The following is a 17636-nucleotide window of genomic DNA, read 5'->3' as shown; positions in this document are numbered from 1 at the left end:
TGCAGGGAGAAAAATATCATCCTTGCAGAATACTCCCGTCTGCACAGTCAATCCTCTAAGGCTCCTGCTTTGTCAAGCAAGTAAGAAGCCCCTCAGAGCTCTATCACCATACTTTGCCACTCATCAATAATTGGCATTAGCTTCATTTTCTTGCAGTTAGTTCACGAAATTCCAAATTTTGTCCCAACCTATTCTTTAACCAAACATGGGTATAAACTTACATGCAAATAAAGGCAATAAATACAACCAATTCACTTACTCTGGAAATACCATTATTTACTTTGTAATATGCTATAGATACCATAGGATCAATATCTTTTCTAGAGGAGCCATGCATTTAACTTTGTTTTAATGTGATGATATAGATTTTAGCCAGTTCATTTATTAATATTGGATGGTGATGATGATAAAAGTCGCCAGTGAAGCACTACAGATCAAAAGAGAAGCTGTAGAATCAAGGAAGAGAATACAATTTTTCTCAAGACTAAAACCAAAATCACCTGATTTTCCGCTAAATTTTGTTTGTTTTTGAGAATATACACTGAGAAGTTTGAGAAATTTCTAAATTTACAACTTAGTTAAACTGATCATGTTGTTCAGGTTGTACTGTTCCACATCATTAACAAAAAGTCACCATTAATCCAAGGATCCTCACTTTGATCTAAAGAAGACCCTTAAAGGCAGAGTAGAAAGATCCTTGGGTTTCCCAAGAGTGTTAATCTATATGGAAACAGGTCTCCAGATGTGGCTGATGGGCAGGACCCACCCACCTGGTTAGCAGTCAAATGCTACTTTACTCAACTTGCAAGGTCAATGGTTTTCCTAGTTAAGTGAAACTTTTCTTTGGTTTACAGCTATCTTAGGGCAATTGTTTCAGGGGTCCACCCTCCTTCCATGACTCCCAAGCCTAGATCCTAGGAAAACTTAACATTTTGTTCTGTATTCCTTTGTTATCACCACTCACCCCATTTTGATTCAGATCTTAGAAAAAAACACTCAGTTAACAGGAGCCATGCTTCATACTCATTTAAAACCGCTACCCTCAAAGAATGAGCTATTTTCTTGGTCATGATGAACAAAAAAAATCACTACTCACAATTTCCCTAGATTTTTCCTCACCAAAGAAGTTTGCACTTTCTTTAAATTCTACACAATAAACTCTAATTGTTCTGTGCCCTTCAAGAAAAGCTAACCGGATGACTCCTTTGGAATACAGACTTCTGAGCTAACTGCTTTGAAATTTGACTGGCCCAGTAGATGCCCTTGGAAGTCAATGTTTTGACTGGACCTATTTTTGGAAAGACAAGTGCAGTTACACGACTCCCAAGAGACAAACATGGATTTTCAACCATAGCTGGGGTAGCGGCTTTTATTTCTAACACAATGGAAGTAGGCATCTGCCCAAATAATTGAAGTTTATGGAAATGCTGCCCATTTAACAGTTTTTAGAAGAATGGAGCAATCTAAGGCAGACTGGGGACATAAATATAACCTAAGAGAAGGTCCTCAAACGGGACAAATGAAGAAAGTGTGGCCGGAATAAAACTATAAAATTACACTAATTGTGGGATCTCAATGATTCAGCATTTCCAACTTAAACACCATGGTTGCAACAAACTTTTAGTGCAAAGGGTGCTATCATCTAAGAATGATTGAAGATTAATAGAGATAACTTTATGGAAACATTAACTGTCACATTAAGGGGACACAACACCAAATGTGTACACATTTTTGAATGGTTAACTAATATGCTCTGTTTAAGTCTTAACCCATATCACATTAAAATGCTCAAAAACCACGAGTAAATCCTAAATATGAGAAATAAAAACTAAGATACTTAAGATATGGCAAATCTAGGAGAAATAGGGCAAATCAATGAATACTATTCAATGCAAAAAATAATGTAGAAACTATATGAGATGGAAAAACTGCCAAGTAGGAATTGTCAAAAGCCTAGTAAGAAAAGTCATTTTTCATTAACACTGATCACCTTACAATAAAGACTAATCTTTCAGAGGAAAAAAAATAAAGCAAATGGATTGTACATCAAAACCAAAACCTACAAATATCTCTAAAGAATTTATCTGGTTGACATTTGAAGCTCTTACCAATGGGATAGATGGCGCCATCAATGGATACTACCACTACTAGGCGAGTGCTTGTTGGGTGAGGAATAGGTTATTTAATGTAGCTTCAGCATCTCTCCAATTACGAAGAGACTGCAGTGCTTCTTATGAGGGCCATGTCACTAAGAAACACAGTAACGCAGTTTCTTGACAAACCATTTCAACTTATACAGAGGAAACCAATCCAGTTCAAATTTGAGACATCTGAGCAGGCTTCAAAACATGTTAAAATACAATGAAAACAAAACTCAAATTTCCCAACTCTTTCTAGTGTTCCCCATAACTAAACTGGGTTCTGTAACAAATATTCTTCAACATATAAGTGATGTGTCAATCTTCGTTGGATCCTGAATTGAAGGAAAATGTTTTCTAACTGGCGATTTTATTATGGACAGTATAGGTGTTATTTAATTTTAACTTGTTACTGGGTTATTTGGGTGGTACAATCTTTTTTTTCTCTTCAAGTATTCTTATGAAAAGCAAGCAGTACATTAGTGTTTTTAACTGCAGTGGTTTGAGCCAATTTTTTCAGGTTACCTCCCTGTCAGTGCAGGAAATGTGGAATGGGCCGCAATTTGTCAAATTTTAATGTTATGTGGGGCAAAAAAAAAATTGAGGTCAATGCTCTGCTGGAAAATAAGGCCAGCATGGACGTTGCACAGCAACCAAATCTTTTGACTGGCAGGGTTGTAAACAGCATAGCCTACACGAAGACTGCTTCTAATAAGGTACACCTTTCAACTGTGTGCTTTCCCAGTCCTAACAACCCATTGTAAGGAGTTTCCTGGAAAGGGTTCATTATTTTCACGTTTGCTTCATTAAATACTTCCCCCCTGTTAAGTATTGAGTATTGTAGCAAACTAAAAAAAAACAACAAAAAACACCAAGGTCTAAAAATATACATTCCCACAACTTCAACATTAAACAAAACTAAATCACCTAGTTCTCATTTATCACCAAAATTCCTTACCACATGCACAACATATTTGACCACTCACCAATAATGGGACCTCTGAATTTGTAATTGCCTCCAAGTCTGGGTACTCATAACCAAGAGATACTCAATTTAGATATTAAAACTAACTCTCAATTCTTTAGGACTTCGTTCCTTTGCTAGTCTCTTTAACAATGCTCATTCAGAAGCAACACAACCATTTAAACATGTTTTCTTTGTTCAAAATGTTCCATATTCAGGAAATTTTATATTTGAAAATGGTACCTTATGACAAATACAACTTAATCTGTCAAATATTCTTTTCAATGGTAATTCAAAGATAGATGGTATCAGAAGATGGATGCTAACCATATGCTATTATTTCTGCCTATATTGGGTTCACCACCTGTTAAGCCCCAAAATCGTAAGCACTGGTTTTAATACAATGGTAATCTGTTTTCAGACCTTTTGGTTTGTTTGTTTTTTCCTATCAGATAAAGGAGAAGGGCGTGCCCAAAAAGCCTGGCATTTTTTCAAAGCTATGTATTTAATTTTATTTTCTACAAAATAAACACCACTTTGAAAGTACTCTCCATTACAATTAATACATTTGTCCAAGCTGCGATTCCATTCTTGCTCACCTAGCAGGAAAATGGTGTACAACAAAAGCTCTGCCCAGCAGAGTTTTTATCCGTTTTTTTTGGGGGGGGGTGTCACCCACTCATATTCATCTAATTTAATGTTTTGTCTTCTAATATGTGGTTCATCAATATTTCCACCCTGCAGGAAATTTTAATATGCTGTGTTCTATAACCTTTACTTGTACAACATGCCCCCATAAAATCCATGTCATTTTTAAATATAATAGAAAATTTCCTCAAAATCCTGTTTTCCCAGGCTATATCCCAATTTGGGGACCATAATCACTAGTCAATCTCATCTGAGAAACTGTTGTGCGTATTTTCTGTACGCTGATTTAACTTTTACTTGAGTTCTGAAAAGGACACAAATAGCATAGTACATTTAAGCAATGTCTACTTTCAAGTACTTCTAATTAAAAGATACTTCCAAAGTTTCAAGCCACATCCGTCATAACCAAAAGCCATTTAAAATAGGGAATGAACTCTACCTAACCTAGAGGAAGCATCCTAAACAAAGCTTAAAAACACAAGCTTACAACTCCTTCCTACCCCATCTCAATACTATAAAATATTGAGGCAATGTCGCCAATACATATCGTCACAATTCAAGTACTTAGTACATATGGTTAAGAGCTCAGAAGCTTTGGGGTCAGAAAGTTTGTTGACTTGAAGCTCAACCCACTTGCCTTTAAATGAAAAAATGTACAAAGCACTGAATACATGATCTGACACTAAGCACTGCTGCTGCGACATTACTGTTGAAGCTTAACAAGCTTCACCTACCAAAGAGCAAAAACATTTAAAATTATACTATCTTTATATACAAGGGGCAAGATATTTTATACTGACTTTATCAACTGACACTGTAGTTCCAAAGGACAACTTAACTTTTATTAAAGTTATAAAATCTCACATTTGCCTTGAACTTTTAAAAAATCATTTTATTGGGGGACTCTTAAAATTCTTACTATATTCCATACATCATATCAAGCATATTTGTACATGTTGCCATCATTACTTCAGAACATTTACTTTCTATTTAAGCCCTAGATATCACCTCCACTCCTCTCCCCACACCACCCGTGACTCCTTGATATAATTTCATACATAATGTGGCTTCTGTTGGTTGTCCCCTGGGGAATGGGTGGGTATGTGTGGATCCCTGTAATCGATCCCTCCCTTTGCTCTCCACACCTTCTCCCTCCCCTCCTGGTATTGCTACTCCCATTTTCGGTTCCTGAGCTTATCTGACCTCAGTTCCATGTAACTAACAAAACTTGACAATTTATCAGAAGTGAAGGATGTGAATATTATAAATGTGAGAAAAATTTAATTAAAAATATATTTAACCCTCTCCTCCATCTCTCCGTTTCTCTGCCACCCCGAGTGTGGTGGTGCTCCGACTTCACCATGTCGTCTCATAAGACTTTCAGGATTAAGAGATTCCTGGCCAAGAAACAGAAGCAGAATCAGCCCATTCCCCAATGGATTCGAATGAAAACAGTAATAAAATCAGGTACAACTCCAAGAGAAGACATTGGAGAAGAACCAAACTGGGGCTGTAAGGAGCCCCCTGAAGGGTGGCACGCATGGCCGCATTTTCCCAGGCTCAAATTTTGTCCCCATCTGATGACTTAAACTTCTATTGGCAAATAATCTGGTTTATTCCTTGGTTTTTTGCTTCCAATCAAATTTAACAATAAATAATGTAAGGCTGTTGGTGTGAATATATATATATATATATATATATTTAAAAATTAAAAGTGAGAAACTACCTCGAACCTTTCTAGATGTCGTGTCGTTAAAATAACAATTTTTACCAGCACATTAAGTATATGAAGGGGTTTCAAAATTTTATTATATTCCATATTTTACAGACTATCGTGGAGAATTCCAATGGATACAGTATTACTACATAACCACATATTTAAGGGGGGAGGAGGAAAACTTAAAAGAAGTTTTGACCATGTCATATTGTAAATGAAAACAACTTCTATCATGTATACAAAATAAAAGCCTCATAAGCAAATATTACTGACTTCTAGTAAATTCCTGTACCCTAAACTACGAAATCAGCATTGCTATTGGGTGTGGTTAAGTCAATTTTTACCTCAAGAACTGTTCCATAGGATTTTCTTGGCGTAATCTTAGCAGAATACCCTAGATTTGATTTCATGCACTCACTGCCCCATTTATGCAACATGCTTGCCTTTGAAATTATTTGTCAACTTTTAAAAATCTTGGTCAATGTTTAATTTGGGAAAGTCACTTTAGATTTTGATTATACATTATTTCACATTCACATAAAATGTGGCCCCCTAACATCAAAAATTGGTCCAAGTGCAATAAGTTTTAATTCTCAAGCATGCAATAAAAAAGTTGACAGTGATCTAGACCCTGTTCTTAATTTACATTACTACCATTTTCATTCATCGTGTATTTTGAGTCTGTGTTTCCATTCCTAGCAAATGCCAGATAATTCTCAAAATTGTATTAACAGCAAGATTTACTTTCTTCCTATTACCTTTGAAAACTATCTCCCTTCCTATTACCTTTCAAATCTATCTCCCATACTCAATTATATAAATTGCTCATCAGAACCCTTAGAATAAAGGTTTTGAAAATCATGACTTTCCAGACTTTGTCATATGAAACAGTGGGATTTAGAGAAATATTCAGATGCAAAAATTTAATAACATTTGAGGGAAACAAGAATTATCACTAAATGTAACACAAGACTATAAATAGTGTCATGTCAATCAAGGTCAGGTTTTGGAGCTAAATGAGTCTCAAAGTAAAAACTAACTTAGTTTTCTGAATATATGGAGAAATTTTAGACCAATACAGCAAAATAATTTAGATGTAATTAAGTTTTTCACAAGGGACTCTGACTTAGCCCTTCCTTATTGATATAAGATCAATACCTATACTTTGTACAGACATCCTGAAACAGCTACAGAAGTACGTTGAGGATATGCTTCAGAATTGGGAAAACTAGGGGTGGGTACAGACTAAACAAGATTGGCAAATGATTAGATGGATGAAAAGGAAAATGGATTTCTGGAAGCAAAAAAAATGGATTTCATTACTTCATTCCCATTTTGTGTGCATGAAGCATTACCACTCAAAATTTAAATACTCATGAGAATAAAAATTGCATGCAACGCCAATCATACTCAAGTTTAGCCAATATATCAATGTTTCACTTAAAATCAAGATCCACTAATTCAAAGCAGACAGTAGTAGTCATTTTCATTCAGCCAATAAGTATTTACAAATTATTACTTAAGATTGTTCACTTTTTATTTATTTGGGCTCATCTGCATTTTCAAAATGCCCTTATGTCACTTGACTATGACCTTCCAAGTTCATTAAAACATTTAAAAATTCAACAATAATAGCTGTATTATCCCAACCTAAACAATCAACTAATTTCCAAAGGGGCTTCACAAAGAATGTGGAAAAATTGTTTTCAAAGTAAATTTTCCATGAATTTTGTGAAGTACCTGCATACATTTACCAAGCATTATATTTAATAGGACTGAGAAGCGTGTGTGAGTAGGGGAAAAGAAATGGGATTAAAAACAAGAGAGATGCGGGGAGGGAGAGGGGAAAAAGAGGACCCGATGCAAAGGGCTTAAGTGGAGAGCAAATGCTTTGAAAATGATTAGGGCAAAGAATGTACGAATGTGCTTTATATAATTGATGTATGCATATGTACGGATTGTGTTGAGTTGCATGAGCCCCTAATAAAATGTTAAAAAAAGAGATAATGGTGCAAGCAGGAGTATTCTGGTTGTATTTTAAAGAGTTGACAGGATTTCCCAAAGGTAAGATTTAAGATGAAAAGGGGAAAAAAGTGAGTTTCATTCATTGAAAAGGCCAAATGACTAGGACCAAGAATGTACAGATATGCTTTATACAATTGATGTGTATATATATGTGTGTATGGATTGTGATGAGTTGTATGAGCCCCTAATAAAATGTTAAAAAAAATTTTTTTTTAAAAAAAGGCCAATAATTTTTATCAAATTGGTTGACTAGGCTTTGATTAAGTTGAGACTTATTTAGCTTTCAAGGGAGTTGTCAAGGTGAATGGATGTTTGAATATACCACTCAGGTGATTAAAAATGAACTATCAGCTTATAGATAAAACCATCTATGAACGAAGTCAAAGAAAAATGGAAGGACCAAAACAGTATACTCCAACTGAAGTTCGAGAAACACACAACAAAAATTTGGCTGTAAAAACTATTTCAAAAGTAGTTAAATGATAAAATCTACAGGGACAGTTAATGGATTAATAATTATCTATGGGCATGGCAGGGGAGGTTGGTGAGAAATGGGGAATTAACAATGGTATGTGAAGAAAATGTTCTGACATTAGATTGTCGTGATGATTGTACAACTCGTACTATGACAAAACAAAGTGTATGATATATGAAGCATATGCCAATAAAACTATCTTTTAAAAAGTAGTTAAATGACAAATACAAGTACAATGAGGAACAAAAAAGAACTAAAGTTAATGCATGCCTGAGTGATTTTATTTTCTTTAATTTAAAAGAAATTCTTTTTCAAACTAAAACTCATTAAAATAAATGCCCTCCTATTCATACATCACAAAGTTAAACCAGAAAGCTAAATTGACTTAATATCTCAGACACTTCTAAACACTTGTTTTAGAAGTTCAAAGTCAAACTATTTAACCATGTTTTATTTAAAAGCTCCCTAAGTCTAGAGCATTTTTAAAGATACCTGAACCAAATTTATGCATCAGGACTTTGAGACTAGAATTCAGAGGTTCTCAACCTGTGGGTCGCAACCATTTTGGAGGTCAAACAACCCTTGCACAGGGGTCGCCCAATTCATAGCAGTAGCAAAATTACTTATGAGGTAGCAAGGAAAATAATTTTGAGGGCAAAGAATGTACAGATGTACTTTACACAATTGATGCATGTATAGATTGTGGTAAGAGTTGTGTGAGTCCCTAATAAAATGTGTGGTTTTTTTTTTTAAAAAGACCTCTTTAAAGTGTTGGAAGAATAAGGATGTCACTTTGAGGACTCGGGTGCATTTAACCCACATCATGGCATTTTCATTGCCTCATATATGTATAAAAGTTTGATAAAGAATAAGGCAAACTGAAATTGATTATTTGAATTGTGATGTTTTCAAGGAATACGGAAAATGTTATGGATTACTAAAATGAACAAACAAATTTGTCTTGGAAGTACAACCAAAATATTCTTTAGAGTTGAGGATAGTGAGACGTGGCCTCGTGAACTTTTTAAAAATGTTTTTCTTATATATGAATCAATAAAGAAAATGCTCTATTGTTTGAGAGTTTAAATGTTACATAAAAAATGAAAATAATTTTATGGTTGGGAGTCACAACACGATTAACTGTATTAAAAGGTCGCAGCATTAGGAAGGTGGAGAACCACTGAGCCAGATGAACTGGAACCTCCAAGTTAGTTTAGCTAACCAAATCACCTCCATTGAATTCAGGCCACCTCATTTATATGGCAGGTGTTAATATTGGCCAATTAATTTAATTGTATGTTACTGTATTTTCAACTATAAAAATGTGAATACCATGAATTCAATGTTTCACAGTGCTGTACAAATGATATTCCATGCATACATTTTACAGGAAGTGTTCTCTTCCAAGAGGGTTCAATAAAACCTTGACCTATAGCAAAAGACCTAATTCCTTTTCCAAATAGCGACAGGCCCTCTTGTTTAACTTCCTTCACATTCTGCTTTCCAGTGCTCCTAACCACTTCATAAGGTCTCTGGTTCAGGTGAAATGGGGGAATGCATGTGATTTACCATAGTAATTGAGCATTGAATATAAATCAAAATATTATAGCAACTTGTTATCTACATCTAACTAATCTCTGAACTTTTGTGAACAGACCAAACCCATGGATTCCTCCCCCTACCTTTGGTAGCATATTAGATTCCCCATTATCTAGCTAGACCACCAATTAGGATGAAAGGGAAATCAACTCTAACTTCTTCATTTGCCTAGTCATTAATCTAATCTCCTTGCTTTCTGAGGTTGAAATTTTCAGGGGAGATGAAAATGCAGTATTACAGCAGGTCTCTTAATGTTTAATTCATATTAAGCATAAAAATCTTAATAGAATTCAGTTTAAAATTATTGCTCCCTTCAAGGAAGACTGAGCAGAATATTTTAAAAGTAAGTTTTAATCATGGGAAATGGCTGCCTCTTACAACCTTGCCTAACTATTGCTACTATTAAAAAAGTCCTTATAGACCTTTTCCGATAAACTTCAGCTGTTCTTTCAGCTCAAATTAGACACAGCATTGAGCTTCTCTACCAGCTCAAATTAGACACATCATTAGTTTAAAAATAACTACGTGGCCTCCCCTGGGAAACATCTCTTTATATCCACACATCCAATAAACAATCTCTGAAGCTGTTACTTATACCATACCAACTAATCATAAATGGGTGTATTTCCTAGTCTTTGTAATGAAACCAAGTGGACCTAACACCTCTTACCATCACCCAGGAAGGGTATGCATCTGTTCCGAAGGCCCCCCTGGGTCCAGGTCATCCTGGCTGCTGGTGCTCCAGGCTGGGCATCCATGTTGCTGCAGCTTGTGGTTTGTGAGGGGTAGTGTACAGGAAAAGCAGGATGGGACTTTAAGGGAAACAGGAGGAAGATGGCTTTCTGGGAAAATGCCATCACCATCATAGGTGCTAAGTAGTACCACACACATTTTATTGCAGCACAGTTTAAAAATTTAACAAATGAAAGATTAAAAATAAAAATAAAAAACAAAAATAAAAAAAATTAAAAATACAGACGTCCAGAGATGTTCTAAAACAGTTAAAGTTAAAGATCAGGAAAAATAAGGTCACAGACTTAAACAGCCAGTAAAATTCTTGAGTGTGAGGGAGGGGATAAGGGCAAGGGTAGGGTTGGGAGAGAAAAGGTTTAAGGTGATCAATCCACTTTAAAAATGCTAATGCCATTGCTTTCTCTCCCAAGATGCAAAACTCCAAAGTCAATCAGGAGGACTGAGAAATTCTTAATGAACATTCAGGGGAAAACTCGATTTTAATCCGGTTAAAAATAATCAGTGTCATTATCATCATCATCATCACCACCATTATAAGTATAATAATAGTAAATAATAGTAACTAGTAACAACAATAAAAAGGAAATCAGCGGAAAGTCAGGAAAAATGTAAAAAAAAAAATTGGAATAACTTACTGTAGCTGAAGATCAAAAAAATCTCACTGTAAAAAAACAAAAATAAAAATAGCCCAGATTAGAAAAACAGGAGGTGCAAAAATGTCAAGTCAGTAAAGTTTATTTCTTTTCTTTCCAAAAGCAGTTTCCACAAAAACCGCAAGGGTAAAGTTCTCAGTAGCAAACAAGCAAAGCCCTTTCCACATTTCATTCAATCTTAAAAATACACGAGGAAGTAGAGGTCAGTTTATGAGAGGCTAAAAGGCTCCTCCTCCTCTAACCCAACTGCTGAAGAAAAAATAGAAATAAATTTTAAAAATTACATCTTAAATCCAGGTCCTGGTTTTTGGAAACAATTAAAAAAAAACACCTGTAAATTTGCCGTAGTGCACACCAAGTTGCATCATTATGTTTAAAATGTCTTTATAAAATCAATTTTTGAATGGGAATGTGTGTGTTCTGGAAGGATGGGGGAGGGAGGTTAAAAATCAAAGCTGAGCTCCAGTGAGTAGGGATGGGGTTCGCCTTGCTGCCCTGTGAAAGGAGAAGGGACAGATTGAGTCAGAGTTCCTCAGAAATGTTGTGCCCTAAGCCCCCGAGACAGAAGTATCTGTCTACTGCATCCAATACATTTTGGTAAAGCATAATATTCCACTGGGACTGGGAAGAGCCTCTGTAAAATCATCACCTCTAACAGTGACTAGACTATTCAATATCAGCAGGTACCTAAAATTAACCAAATGCCAGTATTCATGAAAAGGCTTCAAAAGAAGTTTCTAAAATTAAACAATAAAAAGCCTACATACAAGCATTCACTGGTAATCTGCAGTTTGGGAAAATGAAATACAGGCCACTGAGTATGTGAACAATGTCAAATATCAAGATTCTGAAGGGGAGTTGATCATCTAGCTTTTCCAATGAGGTATAAAGACAAAGCAAATAAACTGGTCTACCATGAAGACTATTGCTGACTCTTCTCAGAACTGGTGGTGATCAAACAAGACCTCTTAAGAGTCTAGTTAGTAGGAAAATATGTTTTAAATTAAGAGCATATTAAACCCACTGACAATGGAAAATCATGTAGTTGGAAAGATTTGTTTTTAAAAGTTTTAATTGCAGTATTTAAGTAATAGGAAAGTTGGAGGAAAAATTATGGTATGGCTGAGATGTGGTCCTTGTAGGTTTTATTTCTGTGGTCTTGTTTATCCAAGTGTTTATATACTTAATTCTAAATTGTAAGTAAATACACAGGGACTTCAGAAAGTTACACGCAGTCTGCTCATCTATATACAGGTCACTTGGTCCAGAGTGAATGCCTACATTACATATTAAACCATTAAGTCTTAGTCTCCTTTACAAATGAGTAAGTTAAAAATTCTAAACTAAGCTTTTTAATGTGTTTAATTGATTACATCATGAAAACATAATAGAATGGATAGTGACTTTAAATTAAAAATGGCAACATTTTTATGATAAACTACAAACTTTAAAACATTTAATTTGTAGAATTTTATCAAATGCACATCTTAAAAGTACGTGTTTGGGAATGTAGAGCTGGAAGTCAGTGTTTGGGGAGTTATGTGAAACATTCGTTATCACAGCTTGAATCTAGTACTCAAAATGTTCAGGTTATGTTAAATATGGCTCATTCATAAACAAATCCTTTGCACTGTGTGCCATGAGACAAGCTTTGCATAGCAGTGCTATGAAAATAACTTACACCTTTCAATGTCAAGCTGTTAAAATATTAAACTGATGAGCTACCACTAAAAAAAAATGCCTAATCCTGGTGCACTGAAATTAAGAGAATATCTAAATTACCCTGTCAAACTTCAGTGGCCAAAAATATTAGCAAAATGAGGTTAGTCTGGCAACAGTAGGAGTATCACCAACTGGCACCAGTTACAAATGCGAATTCTCAGACCCCATTACAGACTGACTTAAACAGGATCTGGGGGGGTGGTGTGCCAACAATCTGTTAGCTAGCCCTCCTGCTGGTTCTAATGTCTGCTCATGCTTGAGAACCATTTAGAAGGCAAGAATGAGGACCTGCTCCCTAGGGAAAGTCAATTCCTGAAACAGGGTCTAATCTAGTTTGTTAAAGGCTCTATCACCAGTTTCTAATATTCTCCTGATACACGATAAACAAACCCATCATTCTCATAGTAAATTCTCCAGAAGTTTAGCCCTATAAGCCTCTTTTCTTTTGTAAACCAAAATTTCCATGTTCATATTTATTAACAGCTTAAATTTGGTGTCTTACTACATTCGATCCTCTATAAATCTAACTTTCCAATTCCAATGAGAATGAAAGTGTTTATGTGATGAATGTTCCCTAAGGACTGAGAGACTACTAAATTGGAAACGAAAATATTGTTTTTAAGGCAGGCCTTGAGAGAGTGATTACTAATTTATACAACTGTTGAAAGAGCTTTTTTTTTCAGAGCTTTTTTTTTTCCAAGAGTATTTTCATTGTAAATTATATGGGACTTTACACTTCAGATCAACTTTGTATTTAACAGTTGAAGCTAATCACCCTTTCCCACAACTACTTGCAGAATTATGGTAACAACTTGCACTACAAAAATTAAGTTAAAGTAGGCAGTCTTAGCCTCTTAGTTTAGATAGAAAAGCTGAAAACAATAAAGTTAACTGACATGCCTAACTAAACTAACAAGCAGCAGAGTATAAAATCTAGTTTTCTTAGATTAGAACTTTGAAGCTTCTTTTGGTTTCTCTTACTACACCTTATATAGTTAAACCGTAAAGTTACAACTAAACCTTAATGTTACAACTATATTATACCTTGTTTATAATAACAATTTCATATATAACAAGGTTAAGTATTATGCTTGAATACTCAGTTGAATTAATTACAATTCTCTACAGAAGGAATAGCAACAGGTATTGAGGGAATGACAGACACAGGAACACAAAAATGTCAAAGGCCCACAACTTAATTCATTCTTCCTAGGTAACTACTAATGTCTACCTAGTAGATATCGTATATAAAATTGCTCCAGATTTTAATTGTGGCCCGAGTTTCAAATGGAAGGGACCTTTGTTAGCTTGGTACAGGACCATGCTACAAGAACCCATTATTTCTAACAAAGCAAGGAATGAGAACCCATTATTTCTAACAAAGCAAGGAAGAATGAGTACCCTTTCAATTTCAACTTCGTACCCATCCCGAAATTTTTTAATTCCTGAGATTTCATTTGCCCTGAGAATTCCTGCCTGCATGAAGGAATCACTGCCCATGTTACTTCTGAAAGTGCAGCAACTTTTTGTCATAAGCTTTTAAAACGCTGTAACGAATAGGCCCTTTTAGGGGCAATGCTTTTGTTACCTTCATGGTGAACATTCTAGAAATGGATAGCTATCTGGTATAAGACTATTTTAACTTTAACAGATTTCCTGAGAACTAAATTTCTCATCTTTTGATAGTGTAGTTTTTAACATTAGTTGTGTATTACATTTTTAATAAATCAACTCAATCTTACGCAAAGATAAAAACTTTCAGGACGAGTTAATATGATACTGTCATTTCTGTAAACTTAGTAAATTTGTCAAAGTTTAGGCACCTACCAAATCGTAGGCACTATAATACTTGCTGAGACGTATGTCATTCTGCATTTTTTGAGACAAAAGTTTATGTGGACAAGTAAAATGAATGCTAAAATACCCTCAAAGTCAAATAAATATTACATTTGCCCATCTTTCAGTTACATGAGTTATGAATTCAATTCTCTTAAACATATTTCCCAAGTGCAATTTGGGAATTACCAATTATCTACCAGTTTTGGTAATGAGGTATTTAAAAGGATTCAAATATAATACTGCCTAGTGCCTCGTATTTTCTATTAGCGAGATTAAGCCAATCTCAATCTCACTAACCTCGTGGTCAAACGCCTCACTACTCCCATATTGATTTATCATGACCCTGGGCAAGCAACACTACTGTGCCTCAGTTTCTGAGAAAGATAATAATACCTACCTCAAGAAAAGTTCCACTAACATATATTTCAAATCAACTGTAACCTGCAGATAAATAGTAAATCAGATGTAGTTAGTACTGTTAACACGTTATTTTATAAGTGCTGAGTTTCTTGAAGCTGCAATATTGAGTAGCTACTTCAAGGGGCATTTTTGTCCACGGAGAGTGGTAAATCTTTGTTACTGGAGGTACACTCATATTAGTTAATTCTTCTGCCCTGCAGCGCACTTCAGAATTCAGACGATGGCGGTACAATACCTAACTGGTAATTCTGCCCCCTCGACCACACGCCCAGAATTTCCAATTTAGGCGATAGCAGAAGGCATCGGCACCACGTCAATTGCTACTCTAATAATGAACATCTCGAGCTTCACTTCCACAATCTTTCTTCTGAGTCCTCGGGGTGGTCGGAAATGAAAAGTCGCCGTTAGCATCGAAAGCGCGAAAAAGAACAAGGCCTTTTCTCAGCCGGCCGTGGCCTAGGGAACGGTAAGCTCAATCGACGGCCCCGCTGAGGCCTGCAGAACTCGCTCGCATTTAGGCGCGAATCCCCCGGTGCGAATGGAATAAACAGGGGCCTGCTTACTCTATCGAGGCAAGGGCCCCCTCGGCTTCTCTCCCACACCCCCTCCTCGTGCTCTTCTCCAAGGAACCAAGTGCCTCTCCTGCACCCGTCTCTTTCACTTACCAGGAAGGAAAAAGGAGAAGAAATTCAACTGTGAATCTCCTGCTCCCAGTTTCCACACGAAGAAGCCGACTGCGGCTGGAGGTCAGCAAGGCGGTCTCAACCGCTCAGTCTCCGTCTCTTCACAAAATGGCCCCCGTGTCTCCTCTGCCGCGGAGGCGAAGGCCTAGGCCCCGCCCCACCAAGAACCTTCCTATTGGTTGTTCCCTTTCTCGCTCCCGCTCTTCATAAGACAGTTCTCCCGCTCGTCACAATTTTATCCAATCACAACTAGCAATGGGTTAGCCCAAGCGAGGGAATTTCCACAGGCGTGTAAGAAACTACGTTGTCACTGGCTCTCTTTCCTGTCATTTATCTCTTGAGAAGTGCTTATTGGTCAATGTACCGGATGAAGCGCCGGGTGGAAAAGCGCCTTTGTATCGCGCACGGCCTTACATCCGGGTATCCGGCAAGTTTGATTGGCGGCCGCAGTGGCCAATCCCCGTTCCTCACAGCGCCCAGGAAACGGCCCGCCGGGCCTCTGAGTTCCCGCGGCGCGGGGGCGGAGTGACGTGTAGGACGTAGTCGGGTAGTGCACCCAAGCGCCAGCTTTGGGCCGCCGCTCCGCCTTTCGCGGCAAGTTTCCTAGCCGGAGGCCGGGAAAAGCATTCTGGGAATCCGCTACCGCGAGTGACTCGAGGACATTTTCTGGAATATAAAGCCCGCGGAGATGACTCACCCACGGTCGTGAGTCTATTTCAAGTTAGAGCGCCTTTATAGGACGGAGGACTGTCCTGAGCGAGGCAGAGACTGTAATCCATCTCCGTGGCGCAGACAGCCTCATTCTTCCCCACAGCGCCAAAGAACAAAAACACTGCCATAGCCACTTCAGGCCGACGGTCTCTGAGGCTGGGAACCTTTGTGGGAGCACACAGCTTTAGCTTTCCGCCAGGAAGCGATTGGTGGGTTTTGAAACCTGTTAAAAGTGCGTATAAAATAAATGATTAAAAACAAACATACTGCGCTCCTGTAGACCTTTTTTCCCTCAACCATAATCCAATGCTTACCAACACCACTAGAGCTTCTTTATAATGGCCACAGTTAACTGATAATTATTATATATTTTTAATCATCTTATTAGGGCTCATACAACTCTTACCACAATCTATACATACATCAATTGTGTAAAGCACATCTGTACATTCATTGCCCTCATCATTCGCAAAACATTTGCTTTCCACCTAGGCCCCTGGCATCAGCTCATTTTTCCCCTCCCTCCCCTCTCATGAACCCTTGATAATTTATAAATTATTTTGTCATATCTTGCAATTATTATTCTTAAAGGTGAAACTTTTGAAAAGTATTTTTTTCATGGTGTAGAAACACATCTTTTGTAGCTTTCCACAAAATTTCAACGTCAGGAATTTATCATAGTTAAGAATTACTTGTGTTACTAAACCAAAGATTTTAAGTGGATAAAAGGCAAACACTTATTTTTTCAAAGACATGCAGTTTGTTTTATGATCCATGAACTTACTCTAAGAAGAATCCAAACCTTTGCCTTTGAAGATTTCACAAAGAATACACTAATTCTTCAATTCGGTAATCAAAGAAAGCATTATCTCAACAGTGAAAAACAATTATTTCTACATGACAAAAAAAGCTCTTTAAAAGTTCTCATAAACCTGGGGCAGGGAATGTGCGGATGTGCTTTATACAATTGATGTATGTATATGTATGGATTGTGATAAAAGTTGTATGAGCCCCTAATGTTTAAAAAAAAAAGTTCTCATAAACCATCAAACTTTTAGCCAGATAAAAATGAATTGGCTATATTTAATACCTTTACATAGGTATACAAAAGTATACATAAACTTTTCAAACTTTGCTAGTTGAAGTGGCAATGAACACACAGGTTTGCTTGTTAAAGGTTTTTACAGGCAATAGCCAACCACTTTAAGCATCCATGACCCCAAGAGATTTTTTTTTTTAAGGAAAATAGCTCTCCTTTGTGATTACTTCCCCCTAATGGTTTGAAAGAC

At 36.6% G+C, this 17636-nt stretch overlaps 1 protein-coding gene across 7 annotated transcripts in view; it reads right to left on the bottom strand.

Moving 5' to 3' along the window:
- HNRNPC (heterogeneous nuclear ribonucleoprotein C) overlaps positions 1-15775 on the bottom strand; it is a 31217-nt gene extending 15442 nt beyond the window's left edge. The window contains exons 1-5 of one of the 7 annotated variants that reach the window (XM_075531867.1): positions 15619-15774; positions 14931-14974; positions 11304-11467; positions 10955-10980; positions 10237-10378 (exon numbers count right to left, since the gene is read on the bottom strand). The gene's annotated coding sequence lies outside the window, so the exon portion shown is untranslated. Of the gene's footprint in view, positions 1-10236; positions 10379-10954; positions 10981-11303; positions 11468-14930; positions 14975-15618 lie in introns of all 7 variants that reach the window. The other 6 variants (XM_075531870.1, XM_075531868.1, XM_075531871.1 and 3 more) reach the window with 6 other exon arrangements.
- Between the last annotated feature and the right edge of the window lie 1861 nt (positions 15776-17636).

Source organism: Tenrec ecaudatus, chromosome 14, assembly GCF_050624435.1.
Source record: "Tenrec ecaudatus isolate mTenEca1 chromosome 14, mTenEca1.hap1, whole genome shotgun sequence".
Classification (NCBI taxonomy): Eukaryota; Metazoa; Chordata; class Mammalia; order Afrosoricida; family Tenrecidae; genus Tenrec; species Tenrec ecaudatus.
Note: the sequence above shows the minus strand (reverse complement) of the source record. Positions and strands in the feature narration are given on the sequence as shown.